Below are 23,927 nucleotides of genomic sequence, written 5' to 3'. Positions count from 1 at the left end.
CTAATAAACATCACGAACTTCCAAAACACAATCAATATCATCCAAAACACTCTCAAAACACTTCCAAACCAATCAATCATCTCATAAAATCAACCATTCAGCTCTCAAAAACAACAAAAATCAGCCAAAAAAAAGTCATTTTAACACTCAACAAACAACGATAAATATTTGACCTCAAGCAAGAATTGAAAGCAAAAGAAGACATGGAAGAAAGCTACAAATAGCGGCCTGAGGACGAAAATCAAGAACTTGTGCAGATGCATCGGGAATACAAGCTCCTCCTAACGCAACATGGGGAACTGGAGGCGAAAACCGCCAACATTGAGCAAATGATGGAGGAACTAAATGCCAAAGAAGAGGAGAGAATACGAGAGAGGGAGCAAACCAAGATCGAGTCTATGACCGATCAACTGTACCTCGGAAGGAAAGAGCACGAGAATATGAGCAAAGAACTTAGAGATCAGGAGCAGAACTCGTAACCCTAGCACAAAAGCAGGGGGAGAGCATGGAAGGAATGAACAAAAGGGCCGAGGAATGGACCGTGCAGAATAAGAAACGGGTGAAGGCACTGGCGGGTGCCTCGTTTTGGTGGAAAAAGAAAAAATCTTGGCAGAAAGCAAAGCGGACGCCGCCCAGACAGCCTTCACTGCCCAGCAACATGCCTTCCTCAACACATTACTGGACACGACCTGGCCAGAGAGAAAGAAGTCATTGGAGGTGGTACAGAAGAAACTGAGCATTGCACGCAGGGCCCTGCATGCGGGGCTACAGATGCCACCCCAACGTGCGGAGGTTAGGCTGGGCTTAGAAGAACAACGAAAGTACCTACTATTGGTCGGCCTAACCTCCCAGGAGTTGGATGCACTCGGCTTTGAGAAAGGAGCGCAACCAGATGACCGGCAGGGGGAGGAGGCTGACATTGAATTCATCATAAGGGGAGCCAGCGAAGAAATAATCCCACAACCCCTTCGTCGCATGATCAGGAACAACAAAAAATCGACCCGCACTCGGACATACAAACCGCGCTCAGGGAGTGATGGATGAAATTAGTTGAAGAAACCAGGAGGCAGTTAAGAGCCAAACTAGTCGTACCGCCATCCGCACCCCTCCCACCATGCCCCGATGACCTCTCGACGCAATTCCACACGGAGCTGGTGATTTGGGAACATCAAGAAAATGAAAAGAACCCTTTCACTTTCATTTTTCTTATGCCTAACAGCCGAAGAAGGGTCCTACCCATTAAGGTAATGGAGGAGGTGATCGCGACTGGCGGTCGGCTAGGCCAAAAATCGCTGGAAGACAGAGCGAAGACCCCCACTCCATGGGCCATGGAAGAAGCAGATTTTTGGCAAGATAAGGTGTTCGAGGTACCACACATTGTACATGGCTACAACTGCCAACCTCTTTGGAGAAGGCGAGTATGCGATATTAGCATGCTCGCCTGGATGGCATTTTGCAACACCCTACACTATGAGAGGAACGACCCCACATTCATGGCGTATCCTCGTAGGGTAGGCATGGATTTTGTTGCCACCCTCCATGGGCGGCATGACTTCCCCATCATCTACAACTCCAAAGCCACCTCCTTCGAGCATGCCCTCCTTTTTGATTTAGGAAGCCTAAGTGATTCCATGACATGCTTTCTTGCAGACTTCTCCCTCTGTCTAGATCCTGCCTTTATAACTACATGTAATTACCTTAGGCTTCTTAAGCTATTACTCAACCAAGACCCGATACCACAAGAGCGTGGCTTGCCCCCCCTCTTTTTTGACCCCAACGCTATTGATAGCTGCGCCATGGCAAGCCTAATGATAAGAGCTAGCCTTCTTCCCTCCTTTTGCCTAGCTCTCCTAGAAGATATGAACGGCAGCCAGTTTACCATGTGTAACCATCCCTTCCTTTCTACCACCTCTCTCCACATCCGCATGAACCTTAAAGGGTACATGCAAAGCCGTTAATTTTTGAGCAAGTCCATACCTCCTTCTCTGCCTCCATCAGACAAGGAAGATTAGGTACATGCTGTCGTTCTCCTAGTAGTGCAAAAAAAAAAACCACCAACCGCGCAGACAGATCCTTACACATGGAATACTTGTGCATCCTTAGGCATGGAATAAACCAAACAACTCACTTCCACAACCACTCATTAGCACCACATAAAGGACAATCACCGCACCTAGGGGTCCTCAAGTTAGGCGTGCCCGGTGGCTTCGGTCGACCAGCTCCACTCCTAACCCCCTAGCCCTATCCTGATCCCCTACTTCATGCTTAGGGCCCATCAAGGGTAGGACATACCTAGGGAGGCCACTCACCTATGGTTAGACCTGTCACCCTAAGCCACTCACACTACACACTAAGATAAACATCCCCCTCCTTAGGTGGATCACCACCCCCTGTCCTTCCAAGCACCACCACTGAGCCCACCCACCGACTTCGGAGGCCCCCGTCAACATCCGTTACTTCTCCAACCAACCTTACTCCCACGCTTCCATGAGCACCCGAGTCTACATGCTGTCTTGCCCTCACATCACTGCTCCACTGACTGCCTTTTCAACCACCAACAATCGACAAGAGTGCCATGGGAGTGGCACCCGTCTCGAAGGGGGGTAATGTTAACCACAAGCCGGGAAGGCGGAAAGACAAATGAAAAAGCAAAAAGAAGATGCAAAAGGAGCAAGGACACACAAATGGGCTCCAAAGCTAAGCTGGGGCCAAAAGCATAATTTTAAATAAAAAGGTGCCTCAAAAACTCTAAAACTCTTGTAAAAGAGCGCTAGGCTCCCTCCTGTGCCACCTGTAAAAGAATAGTCGAATATAGGCCTAGGCCATGAAGCAAAAAGAGGGAATTAGAAAAAGGGACCTTGCCACAATGGCCGGTCATGTAAAAAAGGATGGGTGCCCATGGGGTTTTAGGGTTTGTATATATAAAGTTCAAAAGTGAATGGAAGCTCATTCTTTGGTGTGTGTCCAACAAGAGCTCTTCTCTTCTTCTCTTCTCCTCCTCTCCTTGCTTGTGTGTGCTCTTGAGAGAGGGAGTGATTGTGAGAGTGATGGAGGGAGTGAGTGGAAGTGAGGGATCAAGGGGGTGAAGCTCTTCATCATCTTCTCTTCTCTTTCCTTCTTTTGCACACACGGCTATGGCAGTTGGAGCTTGGAGAAGGAGGAGGCTTGAGCATGCTTGAGCTAGCATCTAGGATCGTGGAGCTACCAGAGTGTGGAAGAGAGGAGGCAACTCATATCAGCATCAAGGTAAGCTCACTACACTCGTAGAATCGAGGGCGCATCGGCTATGTGAGAGGTAGCCATTAGAGCCCACTTGGAACACTTGAAACAATAAGCGGTCCGTGGGTCTTGGCGGTTGAGTGAAAGCTCTCACATTTTTAGATGGTCTTGGTGGGTCTAAAAATATATTTCTTCATAGGTGTTTGCTTGCTATCATTGTATGGCATTAGCAATAGGTTCATCTAGCTTCTGTAGGTGGTCGTATAGCTCACTCAAGGTTTAAGATCCCATTGGAATTGGGGAACCAATCCACCTATAATAATGTGCTCAAAATGATCTTGCTCAACTATTGAGACAATCAAGCCTTATTTTATGGGGTGACACTCCCATGATGCACAAATTGCATTTGAAGTAGTTAGAACTTTGAGGGAAATTATGAATTGTGATAAACCATTTGATGGAAATGTCACTTTACTTGGAGGTGATTTTAGAAAGATCTTACCCATCATGATGGAAGCCTCATATGAAGATATTGTTAATGCAATACTATGTTACTCTCACTTGTGATAGTATGTTAGGGTGTTAAGGTTGTTTGGGAATATGTAGATGTCAATAGTTGGTAATGTAATGTATAGTGGGTTCATTAGTTGGATTCAGGTGATAGGGGATGGAGTGGATATTGTAGAAAATTGTGATAAGTTATGTATTCCATTAGGCATGGTGCTAAAAGGACACTCTATTGGTTGATAGTGTGTACAATGAAGTGTCCACAATGAGAGAGTTTGGAGCATATTTTAGTAAATGTGATATACTTGCATCATAGAATATAGAGATGGCTTCTTTGAATCATCATGCATTGCAGTTGATGTCGGGCAAGGTTATGCAGTACTATAATGCAGATTGAATTGCAAAGATGGGTGATAACTCATTTTTGTACTTTTTAGAGTACTTAAACACACTAGATCTTGGGGGGAGGGCCCCCATGGAGAATTTCTGAATTTTTGTTCACATTGGGGCCCTTTTTGTAATATTTGGATACAATTGCATAGGCACAATCAAAGAGTAACACTTTATGTTTTGTTGATAGATATGAGGTTTGTTATTGATTTTAGAATGCTATATACTTAACTTTGTGGTTCAAAGTTTTTAGCACAATCAAAGAGTAACACTTTATGTTTTGTTGATAGATATTAGGGTTGTTATTGATTTTAGAATGCTATATACTTAACTTTGTGGTTCAAAGTTTTTAGCACAATCTCCAAAACAAACTATGAATTCAGGCTCTTCTTTACATGTGTATGTTATCCTTGAATATAAAAATAAATCCTTGAAAAGAAAGAAATCTTCATCTTAGTTGGCTCAATTGGAGAAAGCCTTATTGTTTATCAATATCGAGAGTTTGTTTGTAATGCTTGGATACATTTATACTTTATGTTGGATTTTGTATATCTTTCGTTTATGGTCCATTTTAGTATAACAATGTTATTTCGAGTTATAACATCCAAGGATCATATAGAGCTACTTTTAGATGTCACACAAAGCAAGGTATGGATATAAGTTTACTAGTTTGGTGCATAAAAGGCATTACACACATATATGAGTTTCTATACACCTAAATGCAAATGTATGTCTAGCCTTTTATACATGCATACAAGAGAGAGAGAGAGAGAGAGAGAGAGAGAGAGAGAGAGAGAGAGAGAGAGAGAGAGAGAGAGAGAGAGAGAGAGAGAGAGAGAGAGAGAGAGAGAGAGAGAGAGAGAGAGAGAGAGAGAGAGAGAGAGAGAGAGAGAGAGAGAGAGAGAGAGAGAGAGAGAGAGAGAGAGAGAGAGAGAGAGAGAGAGATTTTCTTTGGGTTTCCTCATATAGTTTTGTTATTGCATTTGTTACCTTTTGAAGGCACAAATCTTCATCATCAATGGGCTCTAGGTTAGAAGAAGCATCTTTCATATTCATTGCCCCTTTAATTGTTGAAGTTACCTCTTTCACCAACCAATGAGGTCATTTCTCTTTCTTCTCCTTCTATGAAAGGTTCCCTTAGTGGTGGCAGTTCACACTACCTTCAAATCCCACCATGGTAGTCTTTCTAGTCACATTTTTATTTTTTTACCACCAGTGTATCTTCTTCAAGTAATGCATGATGATCCATGTCATAGAATATTATTCCCATGTGGGTGATGTAGGTTAGGATGTCCATTAGGAACTCACCTAAACCTAAACTAGTAGGTACGTGTAATTCCCCCTCACTCAATATTCTATCTAGATAAGGATATAGTAGAATGTGGTCCTCTAAGGGTCTATAATGGGTTAAACCAAGCACCCAAAAAGATGTAGGAATGACATTCAATCGGCATAAGTTGGATCATATTCATTTTTCTTGATTAGTCTATATCGTTCAATAAGGGTCATGAATTGATCGCTCTACACTATTCAATATTGGTCATGATCTGATAGGCAATCCTTTCCCATTGTACTCATTGAGTGAACCACTTGGCAACTCTCTCCAAGGTTGAAGGTCTTTTATATGATGGACACAAACCTATAGGAGGGTCAAGTTTAGTAATACATATCTAATGGTTATGGTTACTTGACACCTTGGGAGGTATTAATTACGGATATTAAATTAGCTTTTTCACGTTGAATGAGAAATTGTTTTCTTTGGTTATTGTACTCACCGTCAGCCTTGATGGGGGGAGTGGTAGCCTTCAAGAGTTGTGACTTAAGTAGACTCTAGCTTTGAGAATGTGTAGGCATTAGAGATTGAGAAGAGCAAGAGGAAGTGGTAGGTGTTGATGGTTCCTCATGACTCTTGTCTTTGTGCTTGGATTTACTAGTGGGTGTGGCAAGGTAGCATTGATGGCTTTATTAGTGCATGCTTTTGCATAGCCATGACTTTATTCGAAATGGTGCATGCCATTACTATGGATAGTTTGGACATTGTAAGAAGGAACTCTACCATAAGTAGAATGATATGTCTAGAGATCATGTATAGACTCAGCATTATGCAAGTGTTTATGGAGGTATGGGTTATGTCTCTAGAGGTGGTTCATCGCCTAGAGGTTATATTTTTACTATGGATCATGTACTTTGTTAGCATGATACATCCCCCTAGAGAGGATGATTTGTTTTGGATTTAGGAGCTATAAATCATATGACACATAATGTAGAATGGTTTGACAGGAATCAACAAATGAAAAGTGGAGAATATGTTGCTATGGGAGATGATACATTGTATAAGATCACCCACATTGGCAGTGTTCCATTAGTAATTAGAGATGGGATAGAAAATAAACTTGGGGATGCGTTGTATGTATTCGATTGCTAAGAATTTAGCTTCTGTTGTGGATAAATGGCTAATCAAGGGATGCAATTAAGGTTTAATAAATATGGTTGCTTCATTGAGGAATTTTAAAATGGCAAAACCTAGCACATGTGGCTAAAAGAAATGTATATTATTTGCATTAGATATATGTACTCCTATCATATAAAGCTCTATGTATATGGAAGTTGGACATTGACAAGATAAGGATGTTGAGTTGTGGCATAGAAGAATTGGGCATGTAAACTTGCAAAATTTGAAACAAATGTAGTCTAGATAGGTTGTTTGTGATCTTTCACACTTTAGCTATGTAAATTATGACCATGTATGTGAGGCATGCCATTTTGGTAAGTAGTCTAGACTCCCATTTTCAAAGAGGGAAATAATTAGCATATTTTATTTGAAAATGGTATATTTAGACATATGGGATCTATGTTAAAATACTTCATTGAGTGGGAGATGCAAGTTTTACATTACTTTCATCGATGATTTCAATAAGATGACTTAGGTCCACCTTTTGCAACATAAAAGTGAGGCTTTTGAGAAGTTTTTGGAATTCAAAGCTATAGCAAAAAAGTAGTTTGGAATGTATATAAATTGTTTGAGATTGGATAATGGAGGTGAATACATGTCAAATGAGTTATCTCACTATTTGAGAAATCATAGGATTGAGAGACATATTACATGTCGATATATATCTCAATAGACTGAAATTGCATACAAAAATAATCAGATCAATGTTGAAGTAGCAAGAGCTATGATGAACCAAATACATATGCCATAGACTTATTGGGCTAAGGTAGTACATACTACAATTTACATTATGAATAGGACCCCTATAGCATTGACTCATCACATGTCACCCTAGGAATGTATGAGAGAACACCTATAATTGCAAATTTCAATGTGTTTGGTTGTGTCATGGGGAATTCACTATATGTATACTCTCTATATCATGTCTGTTCAAGGCCTATTTGCAAATATAATTATTTGTGAATTTTTCCTTAATAAAATGTAATCCTTTTCTATTCAATTTGTAAGTAACCCCTTTATATGGAATCCTTTTGTATATAAAAAATGTGTAAAAATTGTATTTTAAAAATCCTTTATGTTGAATCCACATGATATATACATATATTTATGATTGAACTCCTTGGGGGTTGTATATGCTATATTCACATTTCTAATACTGACTTGAGAAGAAAAATTGAACCAAAGGCTATCAAATTTATTTTCCTCATCTATCCAAATAAAAAGAAAGGGTCTAAATGCTATGACCTTGTTACTAGGAAGTTTATATAAGTAGAGATGTAAAATTTAGTGAATATGAAGTGGTATAAGCCAAAAAATGCACTTGATTTGGATACTTATGACAATATTAACGAGGATAGTTACACAAAGAAAGTTTCAAAAAATAATACTCATGGAAATCAACTTATTATAGACATATTTGGTCCATAAGGTAATGCAAAAGTATTGAAGTTATAGCTTGTGGGGTTGTAGGATGAGAAGTGCATAAAAGAGGGCAGAAATAACAAAAGGAAAGAAGCCTATGGATTAGAGTTTAGAAGATGAGTCTATGTATGATGAGTTTAGGATACCTTATGTTAGAACTCCATGAATAAAAAGTGAAGGTAAGTATATACCACCATATGCAAGAGCAACTGACACACCATCTAGTGCACCTTAGTCGAGAAGATCGGAAAGAGTAAGGCATTGAGTTGACAAGTTGAGATACAATGGCTACATGAAGATGCATTTATGTATATATACTCTCTTATGTGTAGCATTTGGAGTCTACTTGGTTTGAAAAAGCAATTGAAAGCAAGGATTAGAAGAAAACCATATATGAGAAAATGGATGCTTTGAACAAGAATAGGACTTTGGATCTAGTTGAGCTACCTTATGGAAAGAAGGCTATTGGTTGCAAATGGGCATATAAGGTTAAATGCAAGTTAGATGGATCTCTTGAAAGGTACAAAGCAAGATTGATTGCAAAGGATTATGCACAAATATATGGATTGGACTATGAGGAGACATTCAATCTTATTGCAAATATGACTACAGTTAGATCAATGATTGCTTTGGCTTCAATTTATGACTGGAATCTATATCAAATGGATATCAATAATGCTTTCTTGAATGGAACCTTGGAAGAGGAAGTATATATGGAATGGCTAGAAGGGTATGCTTACCATAAGTATCTGCAATATATATGCAAGCTTATAGGTTAAAACAAGCACCTAGAGTTTAATGCAAAACGATCAGTAAGTTTTTATGGAGCATGGGATTTCAGCAAAGCATGGTTTACTATTCACTTTATATTAGACACATGGAGGATGGAATGGTGGTTGTTATTTATGTTCATGGTCTTATCATAATAGATACTCTTAAAAGAGAAATTGCAGAAGTGAAGCATGGTTTGCACAAGAAGTTGAACATTAAATTTCTTGGATTATTGGGGTATTTCTTGGGCACTTAAGTAATTGACACACCACATGGAATTTTGTTGGTGCAAAGGCAATACTCCTTGGAAATGTTGAAAAAGAATGGGATGATAACATATAAGGTAGTTGATACACCACTGAACCAAAACATAAGGATAGCTGATGATGAAAAGTACATTGAAGATATTACCATGTTCAAGAAGATAGTTGGTAGCTTGGTCTACTTGACAATAACAAGATCAGAATACTTAAGATGATCATAGCAATTCTTTGCTTGATTACTTGTGGCTTAGAGGTTTGAATGGTTTAGGGGACTTGGGCTTTTAGCCAAGATGTTTTCATCAAAGGTGGATATAAGTAAGACTTACAAGGTTTTCATGACATGACATGAGGGAATTACAAAAAAAGAATGCACATTTTTTAAAGTGATCATTCATAATTTGAACTATTAGAAGAAGCCTTTTTAGCTCCCTTTTTCTTTTTGAAGGTCATCAAAATGGCTTCATGATGCTTTTCTTCTTGTTAAGATTCGGTTTCCTCCTTGCCTTCTTCTCCTTCTTCATTACTCTCTTGAATTGTCTTCCTAAAAAATACCTTTTGAGCTCTCTTTCTATAGAAGCAATCTTTCTCCTTGTGGCTAGGTTTGTGACAAAACTCACACATAATGGGCACACTGTGATTGACCTTGTTCTTCTCTTCCATACTCTTCAGGAAAATATTTGAGTAAGATAGCAATAGCAATGCCTTCTTCAACCTTAAGTTTAATTCTTGCAAGTTGGGTTAACAACCATTTCATGTGATTCAAATGAGATGCACAAGAAGATTGTTGATGCCATTTTTAAGTGAAAATTTTTCAATTATTAGGCCAAATTTGGAACTCTTGTATTGATCTCCAAAACATTTGTTGAATTGATATTGAGTGTCTTTTCTGGTGTCACATCCACATATTGAATGTAAGTATCATCCAGCTCTAGTTTGATGATGGCTTGGGCCTTGTCATCTCATACTTCCCATGTAGCTACTTGGGTTGTATCTTGGGGTTTCTTCTCCTTTCCCTTTGCAATACTCCATATGCCTTTTTAATAAGAAATTTTTTTATTTTGGTCTACCAAGTATGAAATGCATAAGCTTTACACTTGGTGGAACCATTTTTACCATTAGAAGCCATGATGTTGTGTTTAGAAACACAGGATCTTAGTAGGGATATTGATAGCCCATTGTAGTTCAGAGGACAACAGAGAGATGAATTGACTAATGCTCATATATGAATGCAATATTTGATGATGGAAATGGTGCCTATAGATTACTATAAACAATGATGATAGTGGTAAGAAGATGACCTTAGATAGCATATTCCATACCAAGAGTGAGACCAATAACAACAGTGAATTGATAGAAGATACAACATGAGCACTTTCAGCTCAATATTGATGAGAGATATGATAGAGCAACTTGTGTTAGTAAGGAACAATGGACTAGTTCATTCTGACACATAATCTATTCAGTTATGGCAACATTATAGCATGATTAGTACTAGTAGCTCACAGTAATGAGCAACAACAATGTCAAGCTCACCAATGTTTAAATTTGGTTTGTATGTTTACAGAGAAAATAAATAGCCAAAGAGTACTGTAGATTAGTAGTGATAAATGATAGAAACGGAGATGTGACTAAGCAGCATTGTCTCATGATAGAATTAGGCATTACTAGTTGATGCAACTCAGATTTGTTTAGTAAACCACAGTGTTTTATGGCAAAGACATTAGTAGATTTTAGCATGGATAATGGGTCAATTTGCACCAAATTAGAGCAATAGATGACATTAGTTTTTAGCTCAAAGATATATAATGGATTAGCAGCATAGATTCAACATGTAGCATCAATAATATCATGTTTAGTGAAGCAATATTGAGTGCACTATTAGACATAGAGAACAGGTAGAATGTGCCTCCATAACTGGTAGTAATATGTACATAACTAGCAACATATTGTGCTTGATTTTTAGCATGGATAGGTGTGCAAATTAGTAGAGATATCACTACTAACCAGAGTGAGAGTTGAGCATCTCAAATCGACAGTATAAATTGCAATTGGAGCTTGAGAATCAATACCTCTGAAGGGGAGCTACAAGCTCTACCCCGAGACCTATGGACCGCTTATTGATCAAGCGTTTTAAGCCGAGCGGCCATGGCTACCTCTCACATAGCCAACATGCCATGCCTACCTTATGAGTGTAGTGAGCTTACCCTGATGCTTGATCGAGTACCCTCCTCTCTCTTGCACACCGATAGCTCCACGATCCTTGTGGCAAGCTCAAGCAACCTCAATCCCTCTCCCATGAGCTCCATCCTCCATGGCCACGCGCGAGACAAGGGAAGAGAAGAGAAGAGAAGAAGATGGAGAGAGGAGATGGAGAGCTTCTTCTCTATGATCCCTCACTCTCACACACTCACTCCCTCACCCTCTCACACTCCCTCACTCCCTTCCTCAAGCACAAGCAAGAAGGCAAGAAACAAGAGAAGAAGAAGAAGAAGCTTTAGCCACACACAAGAATGAGCTTCTCATTCACTTTTGAACTTTATATACATGCCCTCCCTTCTTTGGGCGGTCATCCCCTTTTTTACATGGCCGGCCATTGGCCCCGTCCATTGGCTTAAGCCCATTTCTCATTTCCCACCATTCTAATTTATCCTATTCCCAACTAATGCATACAATTTGCACAGGAGCGAGCGTGGCACTCTTTTACAAGGATTTGGGAGTGCTTCCACATTTAATGGTGCACTTTTTACTCTTTTGCTTTCTGGGGGTGACACTGAGACTTTATGGGGGTTGTGCCCGAACATTTAAATTTTTTAGGGTCTGGTTACCGGTCAAGACACCTTTTCCTTCTTTTATCCTGCGCCTTTTTTGCTATTTCCTTTTTTCCATTTTTCCGCTCCTCTGCTCCACTTTCCTGCTCCTCTGTGCTGTGGTAAACACGATCAACATTACCCCCCTCCTAGCCAAGTGCCAGTCCCATGGCACTGCGGTGGGAAGTAGTGGGATAGTTGGGTCTATTGCTAAGCGGGACTGGTGGGTAGATGACACTAATTCAAAGGTGAGGGTGTGAATGAGAGGTGGTGGATTTTAATGACGATGACCAGGATAGATTCCGACGTGCTTTAGGTTTCATGAAGATGCTCGGCATTTCTCACATAGTTGTGGCTTCCATTCTGCGACAGTTGATAGGGGTTCCAGTTGGCTGGTAAACAATATGTAGCCGGTTGAGGGCTGAAATGATGAACGGGTTGCCTCTTACCCATCCAACCTCCAATCCTCACTAAGAGAACTAAAGAGGGGCACCACCTAGCCAAAGGGAGGATGGGCTAGGACATCCCTTTTCTCAAAGAGAATCAAGAGAACCAAGACACAAATTTACAAGAGAGAATATATGTACTAGACACCATATTGGAATATAAGAGAGAGAGATGAAAGGAGAGGGAGACAAGAGGAGAAGAGGTAGAAGAAGCTTGCCATTATGCTACATGGAATGAGAAGATGAGAAGAGAGGGAGATAATAGGAGAAGAGGAAGAGGAAGCTTGCCATTATGCTACATAATAAAAGAACTCACTCATAGCTTACCTCAAAGAGATGAGGATATTCTAGAGTGCTCTCATGGACTTGTCATTGTCCTTCCTCCCTTCTTCATTCTCCATGGGCTCTTTATATAGCCTCCATGAGGGATTAGATTAAGCTAATCTTCTTGATTAACATAATCCTAGATGACATATGGCATCTTTGAAAATATGGAGCATAGTGGATGGGACAAGTCCCCACCTTGGTCATCATGCAAGAAGCCAAGGGTGGTGGTAGACAACATAGAGAAATGGAGCTAGATTACAAGAGGTGGGTGCCCAAAGCACATTATTATAATATATTTACAAGAAGGATAGAGTGGAAAGTTGGTGTGGTGAAAGAGAGAAGAAAATTGCATGTAGCCAGCAGTCTGCGCCTTCATAACTTCAAATCCGTGAGGAATTTGAAAAAGGTTTCTTCTGCAACTTTGTAGACCAGGTTGAAACCGATTGGGCATGACATGAATTTTCTTGAAATTCGCTTTTTCTTGGGAGTTATTGAGATTATAAAAAATGGCTTCTAAAAGCTGCTTTGACTTTAGTCCCCCATATGTATATAAATACATATAAGCATGTGACAAAAGGGGTCCATGCTTGTAAGCTTTTGTGCAAGATCCAAATGACACCATGATGTGGATACTGACTTGTGTGCTAGGGTGAGGTGTCCTCTAATGATGGTGATAGATTCCAAATCTTAGTGATGTAGACGGGGCCCATGTGTAGTTGGAGGCTAGTCCTTTGAAAAAATCTATGCACTCACTCAACTCCTAGATGTAATCCATTTCCATCTTCACTAAGATAACCATCCCTTTTACCCTTTACATTGACATGCCTTCTAAGAACTTGTTCCCCCCATTTGCTAGAGTTATCATAATCGAGAAGCAATGTAGCATACCTAGTGCTTGAAGAGTAAACCCAAAGTGATATGGTAAGCTCTTGATAGGGGCTTTGGCCAAATTTTGTGCTAATAATCCAGGTTGTAAAAAACCCGGATCACCGGTCATCCCTTGAGCATCAGAAACGCTTGATCAATAAGCAATCCCTTAGGAGGATGGTATTGGAGGGATTTATCCTAGAGAAGCCCCCCCGAACGCTGCCTTGACAAATATATTCTTTGTTTTCGCATTGAAGATCTATGAGGTTCCAAAATCTATGCCAATGGTAGATCTATTATTGAGTACTTCTTTTGCTTGACTTGGTTCAGTCATGGTAGCCATCAGCAGGCAGATGGTTGGCGACATGAAGCATGTTGGTTCATCCAATCCAATGCAGAAAAGCTCTTGAAACAACAGCAATGGTGTCATGTCCAACACATGAAAAAGGTTTTGGTCATTAAAGGATGCCGTGGATGATCTTCTTTAGTTGAGTAGCCAATTCTTGAAACACGAACATAACTTGCAAGAAAAGTTGTGCACTCCCTAAGGGGTGTGTCTGCCTCACCGTGTAGTGCATGGTGCCCGTGGCAGTGGAACTGGGAGATGGGTCTAACCTTGGGCAAGCTCTTGGTAATCTCCCACACTTGAGGACCCAGTTCGTGTGTCATTGGAGGTGTAGTGCAAATCTTAGGGTGACAGGTCTGAAAGTCTTGCCCTTGATGTGCCCTAAGTGTGAAGTTGGGAAGGGGCTAGGGAGAACCCTGGATGCAGTGACTGTGGTGCACAACAAGGCAAAGGGAAGTTGCAAGCTCATCATGTGAAGTCTTCTCTCTCTTATCTTTGCTTAGTAATAGATTTATCCCTTGGATTTGCTATTCTTTGCTGTTGTCTCTTCTTTCCAGTTCACCTTTTCTTTTGTTGCCTTGTGGCTTTTTTTTCCTTTAAAAAAAAAAGAGGTTGTACATAGATGCATGTGATACAAGGGCATGATGGGAGTTTAATCCTTGTCATCCAAATGGCGGATAGGGGATGGTGGAGGGTGAGGGGCTTTGTTAAGGAATCTGTGGCTCAGCATGTAGCCCTTGAGATTGAGGTGGGTCTTGAGAGTGGTGGTGAAAAGGAAAGGGTAATTGCACTGTGTGAATTTACTATTGCTCATATCCTCAAGCAGTGCAATACAGAAGGATGGAAAAAGAGTAGCGCGCATCATGAGGCAAGTCATGGTGCTGCTATCTATAGCATTGGGGTCGAAGTAGAGGGGTGGAAGGTGGCATTCTTGAGGTGCAGGCTCTTGGTAGATTAGGACCCTAATTAGTCTAAGATAATTACAAGTTGTTATGAAGGCAGGGTTAGGATAGGATGTGAACTCACTAAGGAATCTATCTATGGAACTGTACAAATTAGGGAGGGTAAATACAAGGGCATCTTTATGGGAGATGTTATTGGCGTTATAGATGATAGGGAAGTCAAACCTGTCATGGATGGATGGATTAAAATCCACGCCTACCCTTCGAGGATACGGCATGAAGGTGGGGTCATTTCTCTCAGAAGGAAGGGTGTTATAAACACCATCCAAGTGTCAAGGTTGACATAAAAAATGTATCTTCTCCAGGTGGGTTGGCAATTGTAGCCCTCCACCGATCTAGGCACCTAGAATCATGCCAAAATTCGCAGTCTTCGGTTCCCCAAGTAGTTAGGTTGGCCTCTCTCTCCGCTAGCCACTTGTCCTTGAGCCTTGCACCCATAGCGATTACATTGTTTACAACTTCAATGGGCATTACTCTATTTAGTTTAGTGGGAAGCTTGAAGCTCAAGTTGAAGGGGTTGCGGGCACATTCTTGCTATTCCCAGATGATTAGCTCTGCATGGAATCCAGCAGGGAGGTCCTCAGGGCGTGGTGGGAGAGGGGCATGTTGCCTTGGGACAGGTCTAATGTTCAGCTTCTTCCTTGCCTTCTCCACCATTTCTCTTTTGCACTTAGCCAGGGCTTCTTCCCTCTCAGTAGCAGATGTGTCAGTGGGTTGCACTTCATCTTGTCGTGGAGGAGAGGGTGGTGGAACGTAGTCCTCCTCCTGAGGTCCCAGATCAAACTTTGATCCACCCCCTTCTTCTTGCACTTCTTCTTGCACCTTCTCTTCTGTGAAACCAAGTTCGTCAATTTCTTGCATCGTCAGGCCTACCTATGTAAGGTATTTTCTTTGCTCCTCCAGGCTCTGCGGCGGGCCTTCTAGTTGTAGTGGTACGTGCAGGCGTGCTATTAAGGCTCTGCATGCAATGGCTAGCTTCTTCTACAGAAGCTGATCATTGTCCTCGTTTTCTTCTGTTTTGGTGGAGTGAAGTAGCGTGTTGAGGAAAGTGTGCTGCTAGGCCATCATAGAGAGCTGGGCAGCCTCTGCCTGATTTTCAGCCAACACTCTATCTCCTTCTGCTTTGGCCAATCGGCGTGCGAGGTCTCGTACCCTCCTTTCATTGTGGTCAACCCATTCCTTTGCTCTCTTCTCCATATCTTCCCGGCTCTCCCCCTGATGGAGGGTCATAGCCATGAGTCGTTGCTCTTGGTCTTCGAGCTCGCGGTGTAGGCGGGATTGCTCCTGGTCTCCATTGGCGATCTACGCATTGAGCTGATCCAGCTTCACCTGCATTCTTTGCACCTACTCTTCTCTTAGCTTGTCTAGCTCTGCAGTCTCTTGTTTGATCTTCTCAAGCTGGTTTTGTGCCTCCTGGTTGACTACAGTGAGCTGGTCGTTCTTGCACCGCAAGTGAGCAGTGGTCTCCCTCTCTCTGTTGAGGCAATCCACTAGGATTTTTCTTCTTCCCTCCCAGGTAGCATCATGTTCCTTTAGGGTTTTTGCTTCTTCTATATCTCGATTGCTAGCTTCCTCCTTTAGCACAGCAATCTCCTTTTGGTACTCTGCTATCTGTTTAGTTTTCTCCAGCAGGAGAGTGGCTCTTGATTCTCGCTCTGTTGCCAACTCTTCCATGGTAGTTCTCTTTCCTTCCTTGGCTTTTTCTAGCTGCAAGAGTAGCTCTTTAACGTACTCATCGTACTGGCCTGCTGTAGGTGGGGGATGGGACATGGTGGTGGCGGTGGTAGTAGCTTCTGTTTTCTGTCTTTTAAGCTCTGGGCTTGGCTCCACATCAGCGGTGGCTGCCCTCTTCACTCCTGACATTGGGGTGGCTACGCTAGCTTCTCTTGCCAACTCCCTTTCCACCAAGAACTGCAGCCATGTGACCATATTGCTCTCATCGACCTTTGGCAAAGTTCCTGGGGCGAGGATGGTTATTACGGAAGGAGGAGGGCTAGTTGGCAGAAAATTGGTAGGGACAGGAGTGATGACCTCCTTGCCCTTGCTCTCTGCGAGACCGGCGGCGAGATGGGATCTAGCACATTCAGGCTTGTGTCCGGGTTCTCATCCTCCTGGGGCGGGGTTTTCTTTCTTTGTCGTTGATGTTGTTCCACAAATAGGCGAGTTGCAAGTTCTATATCTTCTTGTTCCTTCTTCCTCAAGGCTTCTTCCTTCTCCTCAACCCTTCTTTTCCTCTCCTCTTCTGCCTTTCTAGACTCCTCTTCCACTCTTTGTGCATCCTCTTTTTCTTTCCTTTTTCTCTTTGTTTCCTAGGCTCTTGATACTCTTTGCGCTTTTTGTAGTTCTTCTTTCTCTTTCTTCCTCCTTTCTTCTTCCCTTTGCTATTGGAAGCGCTTAGTGCGCTACTCTCTTTGCTGCTGCTAGCGTTGTTCTTTTTGCTTTTCTTCTTCATCACTACTCTCGTCAGTTTCTGTTTCCTCGTCGGAGCCAGAGGATTCTTCATTGTGTGATGAGGGTGGAGGTCTCTCCTGCTCCTCCTCTGCTGCTCTTGCCTCCTTTATTGCTTCTTCAATTAGGGTGGTTAGTACACCTCCATATCCAATGAATGATGCTTTGGAGCCGGCCTTCTTCCTGTCTTTTGCTGCTGGGGATTCACCTCCAGAGCAGGTTGGCTTCCCGGATCAAGAGCTACGGCAGCCTTCTTGATTGTGTGTCTTACATAATCATTCGAGTCGATCTCTTCTGGTGCATTGGCCATGAGGCTTTCGAGCACAGGCACATTTATTCTGCCCATATAGGTAGTGTATCGATGGGCTGGAGAAGAGGGTGTGCATGACTTTAGCACGCATGCGGATTTCATCATCACGGATGTCCTAGATATTGACTCTATCTTTGGGCCGCACCTAGCCCCTGTCCATTTTTAGCATGGCAAAAACATCCCTTTTTGGTCTCTTTACAGCCCTTGATTCCAGGCCCAGTGCCTTTTCTACTAGTTCCTTGCTTAAGGGTACCCTGACTTGCCTGGCAGCATCCCCCCTTCCCACAGTCACCGTGGCACTCTTGGAGGCAGAGTTGAAAGTTCGTAAGAACTCAACACACCTTTCATGATCCACATTTTGCTCCGCCTTCTCCACATACTTGGCCATATTGCACTTTTCTATGACCTGCTTAGCTGCTTTTTCTATTTCCACGATCCTGGATAGGTTGTGAATAGTTCGGAAATTCAGCCATCCGTAAGCTTGAATTTCCAGATTCAGCATATATTTTTTCTTTTCTTCTTCTGTGAAGGGAAGCTTATGAGCGCGATCTTGATGAGCCATCTTGGGTTCCTGCCCAGCAAAAATACTTTTCATTAATCACAAGTGGAAAAGGAAAACATGGCTAAATGAAGCTAAGCATGAAAAATACGCAAAACAGGAATGCAAAGAACTTGAAAATTTTTGCTAAGTTTTTTTAAAAAAAATCACTGAGTTCAACCTTTCAACAATTATTTATGCCTTCTTAGTCTTATTCCTCCGCCTCGGAAAGATGAAAATCCTTCCTAGGATTGAATGAAGTGGTGAGGATATCAAAGGTGATTTTGATGGGGTGTTCCGGCCAACAACCACTCATAAAATGCAAGGTTGTACTCAAGTTGAGCGTAACAATCGAGTTCACAGGGTTGTATAGAAACTTGGGAGATATAGGTCAAGACATCGTGAAAAATATCTCCAGTATTAAGACGGCTAGACACATGCAGTTCTTCTTCCATAAGGAATTGGTCAATGTAAGGATGGGCTAGGACCTAGTCATCTAAGTGTTGGTTCCGGGTAATGGCCAAAACTCTAAATGAAAGAGGTGCCACATAAGTAGGATCGTACTAAATGGTCTTGATTGCCCTCCTTTGTTCAGCATTTGTCATGATACGATAGCCTTTCTTTTCCCATTGGGTCCGCAAAGTGAACCACTGCTGTAAGAATGAGGAAGTTGAGCTTGCAAGTTGCGTGAGCTCATGTAATTCTTGTTCGGGAGCAGAACGAGGAGGCTTACAGTATGAGGTGATTAGTCACCTGAGAACAGCTTGCTCCTTTGAGATTCTTCATTTGCTATTAGTTCAGCAGCAATCTTGGGGAATTTGACGATCATAAACTCGTATTCCTCCCAGGTGCATGGTTATGCACAAACATCGGAAGCAAGTGGTTCATTAAGAAGACCTAGGTCCAACTACTCATAACTCCTAGCAAAATGTGGTGAAAGTGTGGTCTAACACCTTAATGCAGGTCACAAGGTCATCTCTCGAAGTTTCAGCAAGGTCTTTAGCCAAGGAAAGGAAAGATCGTACTGCATAGGAAGGCCTAAGACCTACTGGTGGTGATGGTGCAATTGAGCTAGACAGCAGTGACTCCATTGTAAGTGTCACGGGTGTGGCTTTGCACTCCAAAGCACTTTGAAGTACTGTAGGAAGCTCTGATGGCATGGAAGTTGTGCTAGGTTCTGAGTGCACAGTCACGGAAGTATTAAACTCTTTTGAGTGAGGTAAGCTTGAGGCTTTTAGCGATTGCTTTGGTCGATAAATTAGCTGGGACTTATTAGTCACAGCCGGAATGGTTTGCTAACTATGGTCTGGGCACTATGTTTGCAAGCCTCTCTCACTGGAGTGAGGTTTCTTGGAGATGAGCCTTTAGACTTGCCATTCTTAGGCACCCAAATCCAAGGGTTGCCCTCATAGTAGCCTTGCGCTCGCAAGAGATCTTTGGGCATCCATCGCGGCGTGGTTGAGTGTCTACGTTGATAGTGTCCAAATTGCCTCTTAGGCCGTGATGATTGATTGTTTTGGCATTTAGAAGCACGTTTGGGTGGTCTACCCAGAGGTGATCTTTGCCACTTTGGCACCCATATAAGCTTAGACTCCTTGGCCTTGTGAGCACTCTTGGTGGGTTTGGGTCTAGGGTCTAGAGCTTGGCGTGAGACCTTAGTGTCCTTCTGTGTAGACTTGAGCATAAGTGCAATCGTAGTGATTTCTACCGGTGGCTTCACAATGTTGAAAGGGTCAGAACAGCCCTTGCTAAAAGTCATCACTATGCGCACATTGCCTATAGCAAGATGGATGCGCTCTAGATTATAATCCACATTACAATTCGTCTGCTTCTTAAAAGTACGACCTAATAGTGACATATTACCGGCCCCTTTTGTGTTAGGCAACACATGAAAGAAAGCTGGTATACGCTCAGACTCGATAGAAATGACCACTTTGCACCTCCCTAGGAGTGTGTAAGCATTGCCCCCAAATGGGGTGAGTTTGGCGTTGGTGGGCTGCAGTTTAGGTTGACCAATGCGTGTCCAATGGTCATGCGTCAAGATATTGTAATTGGCACCTTCATCAATCAAAGCATCAAAAGAATAGGTCTTGTCCGCAGTGACGGTGATTTGTAAGTAGGCGGGTGCCATTGCTTCTTTATCTTGATTTGTTATTTCCGTAATAGTAGCCACGCAGACGTTGACAGGGGCTTCCAACATAGGTGGCTCATGCAACGGGTGGGAAGGAGGATAGTATTTTTTAATGCGGCTGCCATTTGAAAAAGACGATTCCTTCACCTTCGAGTATCTCTAATTCAACGTTGCCCGTTCGACTAATTGCACGTACTCGGAAAGGTCCCAGTCCACAAAATTTCATTTTTTGTTTGTGACCCTTCATAGAGTATAGCAGAACGAGATCCCCCTGATCAAAGTCGTGTTGTTTGACATGCTTGTCAAACCACATTTTCCTCCGTGCTTTCTCACATATCAACGCATGGGTGGCCAAGAGCCAGGTCTCCATGAGACGTTCTAGTTCTACCAAGCGATTTGTCCAAGCGTCTCTTCCCTCCCAGTGCTCCTGCATTGCTATCCTTAAGCTAGGGACAAAAAACTCTAGGGGCAAAATGGCCTCTGTTCCATAAGTCAGCCTAAAGGGCGTCTTGCCTATAGCCATTTTATAAACTGTACGATAGGCCCACAAGGCTGCCATTAACTTGTTGTCCCAGTCACTCCGAGATGTAGATACCACTTTTGTGAGTACATTGACTAGGATTTTATTGGTGGATTCTTCTTGTCCGTTAGCCTGAGGGTAATAGGGGGAGGATTTTATGTGAATGATTAGAAAAGTAGAGATCAAATGCGATATCACCTCATTAATGAAGTGTGTGCCCTAATCACTGACTAATTCTATTGGACACCCAAACCGTGAAATGACTTGCTCCCACAAGAACTTTGCAGTGGTTCTAGCGTCATTCTTCCTTGTAGCTCTTGCCTCTGCCCACTTCGTTAGGTAATCAGTTGTTGCCACTATGATGTAACGAGCCTGAGAGTACTGTGCCGTGGGACTGATAGGTCCAATGAAGTCGATGCCCCATTTTTCAAAGGGTTGTCGGGCTATGATAGGGGTCAACTCCATTTTATCTTTGCGCATGGGCACCTTGATTCTTTGGCATTCGTCACAGTGCCTCACAAATTTAGCAGCATCACGGAATAGGGTGGGCCACCATAGTTGGGATTGCAGCACCTTTCGGGCTGTTATATCCCCGCTAAAGTGTCCTCCAGCGATTCCACCATGTGCTTCTTTCAATGCATCATGCATCTCGTGCTTAGACACGCATCTGCGCAACAAATCGTCTTGTCCTAACCTATAGAGTTGGCCGGCTATCAATTGGTATGGTTGGATTTTCAAAATAAGTCTCCTCAGCTTGGCCTTCTCAATTGGTCTCTCAGATAATCCGTTCTCCAGCACCTGAACTACATCATCGGCCCAGTATGGCATCAGATCAGCTTTGCACAATTCTCTCTCACTAGACAGGTTGAAGAGATGAGCATCCGGTAAATCGTCAGGTATGCCTTGTCCAACAGCTTCTCCTGTGGGTATGCGGGACATATGGTCAGCCATATAATGCTGATTTCCTTTGCGTACAACCACAGAGAAGTCAAATTCCAATAGGAGAAGTAACTATCTAGCTATGCGTCCTGTAGCGCAAGGCTTGTTCACAAGATAGAGCAAGGCTTGATGGTCAACAAAGAAGACAAAGGGAGTGGCCAACAAATAATGTCTAAATTTCTTTACAACAAATACCATGGCCAACCTCTCCCTTTCTAAGGTGGAATAATTCATCTCAGTCTCTGTGAGCTACCTGCTAGCAAAATTCATCAGATAGTCTAAGTTATGTTCACCAGGTTGGCATAGCACGGTCCCAATAGCAAACATAGAGGCGTCTATGTGCACATGAAACGTTATGTTCCAGTCTGGGGCTCGTAAGATTGGTGTAGTGGTAAGAGCCTTCTTCAACTCTTCATATGCGCGTTGGCATTCCTCAGTCCACTCGAACATGATCAACAGCTTGTACAATGGTCTAGCAATCAGTGCATAATTTAGCACAAAGCGGCAATAGTATCCAATATGTCTTAAGAAACACTGAACTCCCTTGTAGTTATTGGGTGGTGGAAGGTTGACAATGACTCTGACTTTTAAAAAGTTCGTGGCCATGCCATTCTTTGACACCACGTGCCCTAGGATACATCCGTGTTTCACCCAGAACTGGCACTTCAAGGGGTTCAATGAGAGGTTGTATAACCGACACCGTTCAAAGACATCTCTCAATTTCTCTAAGTGTTCGGCCCAACTAGATTGTATGCATAAGTTGTCTACAAACACCTCTAGTTCGTGCCTAAGCATATCTTTGAAGATAGTGCACATTAAGCGTTGGAAAGTCGCAGGTGCATTCATCAGCCCAAAGGGCATGACAATATAGGCGAATACACCCCATTCCGTGGTGAAGGCAGTCTTGTGCTTGTCATCGGGGTGCACTTGCACTTGATTATAGCCCGAGAAGCCGTCCAGAAAATTGTAGGCCTCTTTACCTACTACCCTCTCAAGCATGTGCTTGGTGTATGGTAAAGGGTAGTTATCCCTCTTCGTAGCGGCATTAACTTTCTTGTAATTAACACACACTCGGATTTTTCCATTCTTCTTCATCACGATCACAATCGGTGATACCCAATCCGTGTGCTCAATCTCATATATGAATCCCGCCTTCATGAGCTTATCAATCTCCTCTTTTACTGCATGGGTGTGTTTGGGATTCATGGGATAAGGCCATTGCTTTGTTGGCACTGCATCAAACACCATTGGGATATTATGAGTCACAACCCTAGGGTCGACCCCTTTAAGTTCTTCCAATGTCCAGGCAAATACATCAATATACTCTTGCAAGACAGCAATAAGTTTGGGCTCCTCATTCTCAGTCAAATCGTCTGCAATGAATACATGTCTTGGCTTTTCGCCCTCCCCAGCCATGTTGACTTCCTTGACTTTGGCGGGTCCTTTGATCGGTTCACTAGTTTGGCCCTGCCTCTTCGCACCTAGCAGAATACTACTCTGTCACCCTTTTTAAATTTTGTAAACCGTTTGGGTAGATCCTATGGTTTCTTTTGCCTCTTTGCTTCTGAGTTCTTCGCTCGCGTCCTGGCCTTCTCCTTTAATCTCCTACACCTTAGGTGACTGGCAAGTCTCCTTTTGTACGTTTGACCTTAGAGGGTTGGGGTATCTCGGGATCATTCTCAGTGCTGACTTCTGACTCTGAGTGAAACTCGCATCCCTCGCTCGAGGAAGGAGTTTCCCCAGGGGGTCATAGTTTAGTAGGTGCATCCGTCTTGAGCATTGGGATCACCCATGGTCGTGCTACTCCGGCTTGCTCGTAATCCACGGCTCCTATGTGTTCTAGCCAAGATCTATCACACTCCATCCACATGACTCCTTTTTCACTCCAATTCGTCTTTTCCTTCCTGGGTCTCGAGTCTGCCTTAATTTGTTCTATCGTTCTCCCTTCTGTGTCATACTCTACTGTATCTATGTCTTCCTCACTTTCATCTCCTGTAGAGCCGCAATCCTCATATTCCTCGTCGGTACAGTCTTGCTCTCCAGACCGTTCATCATCACCTAAGATTTCCTCTTCAGTCTCCTTGTCATCAGTAACTAAAGCCCAATTGTATAACAAGTTTAGATCGTGGACTTTGGTCCATTTCCATTTTGACTTAGACAGATCACGTAGAGGCTTTAGGTTGGCAGCCAAGTTGCCCTTCAGTGTGTCTGTCAGATACTCTACGATTTCCTGAAGCTCTAGCTTATTGCTGGGGATATGGA

Source organism: Lygodium microphyllum, chromosome 3 (assembly GCF_053477565.2).
Source record: "Lygodium microphyllum isolate KBCC chromosome 3, Lygodium_microphyllum_v1.1.10, whole genome shotgun sequence".
Lineage (NCBI taxonomy): Eukaryota > Viridiplantae > Streptophyta > Polypodiopsida > Schizaeales > Lygodiaceae > Lygodium > Lygodium microphyllum.
The sequence above is the reverse complement of the archived record's forward strand: the minus strand, read 5'-3'. Positions refer to the sequence as shown.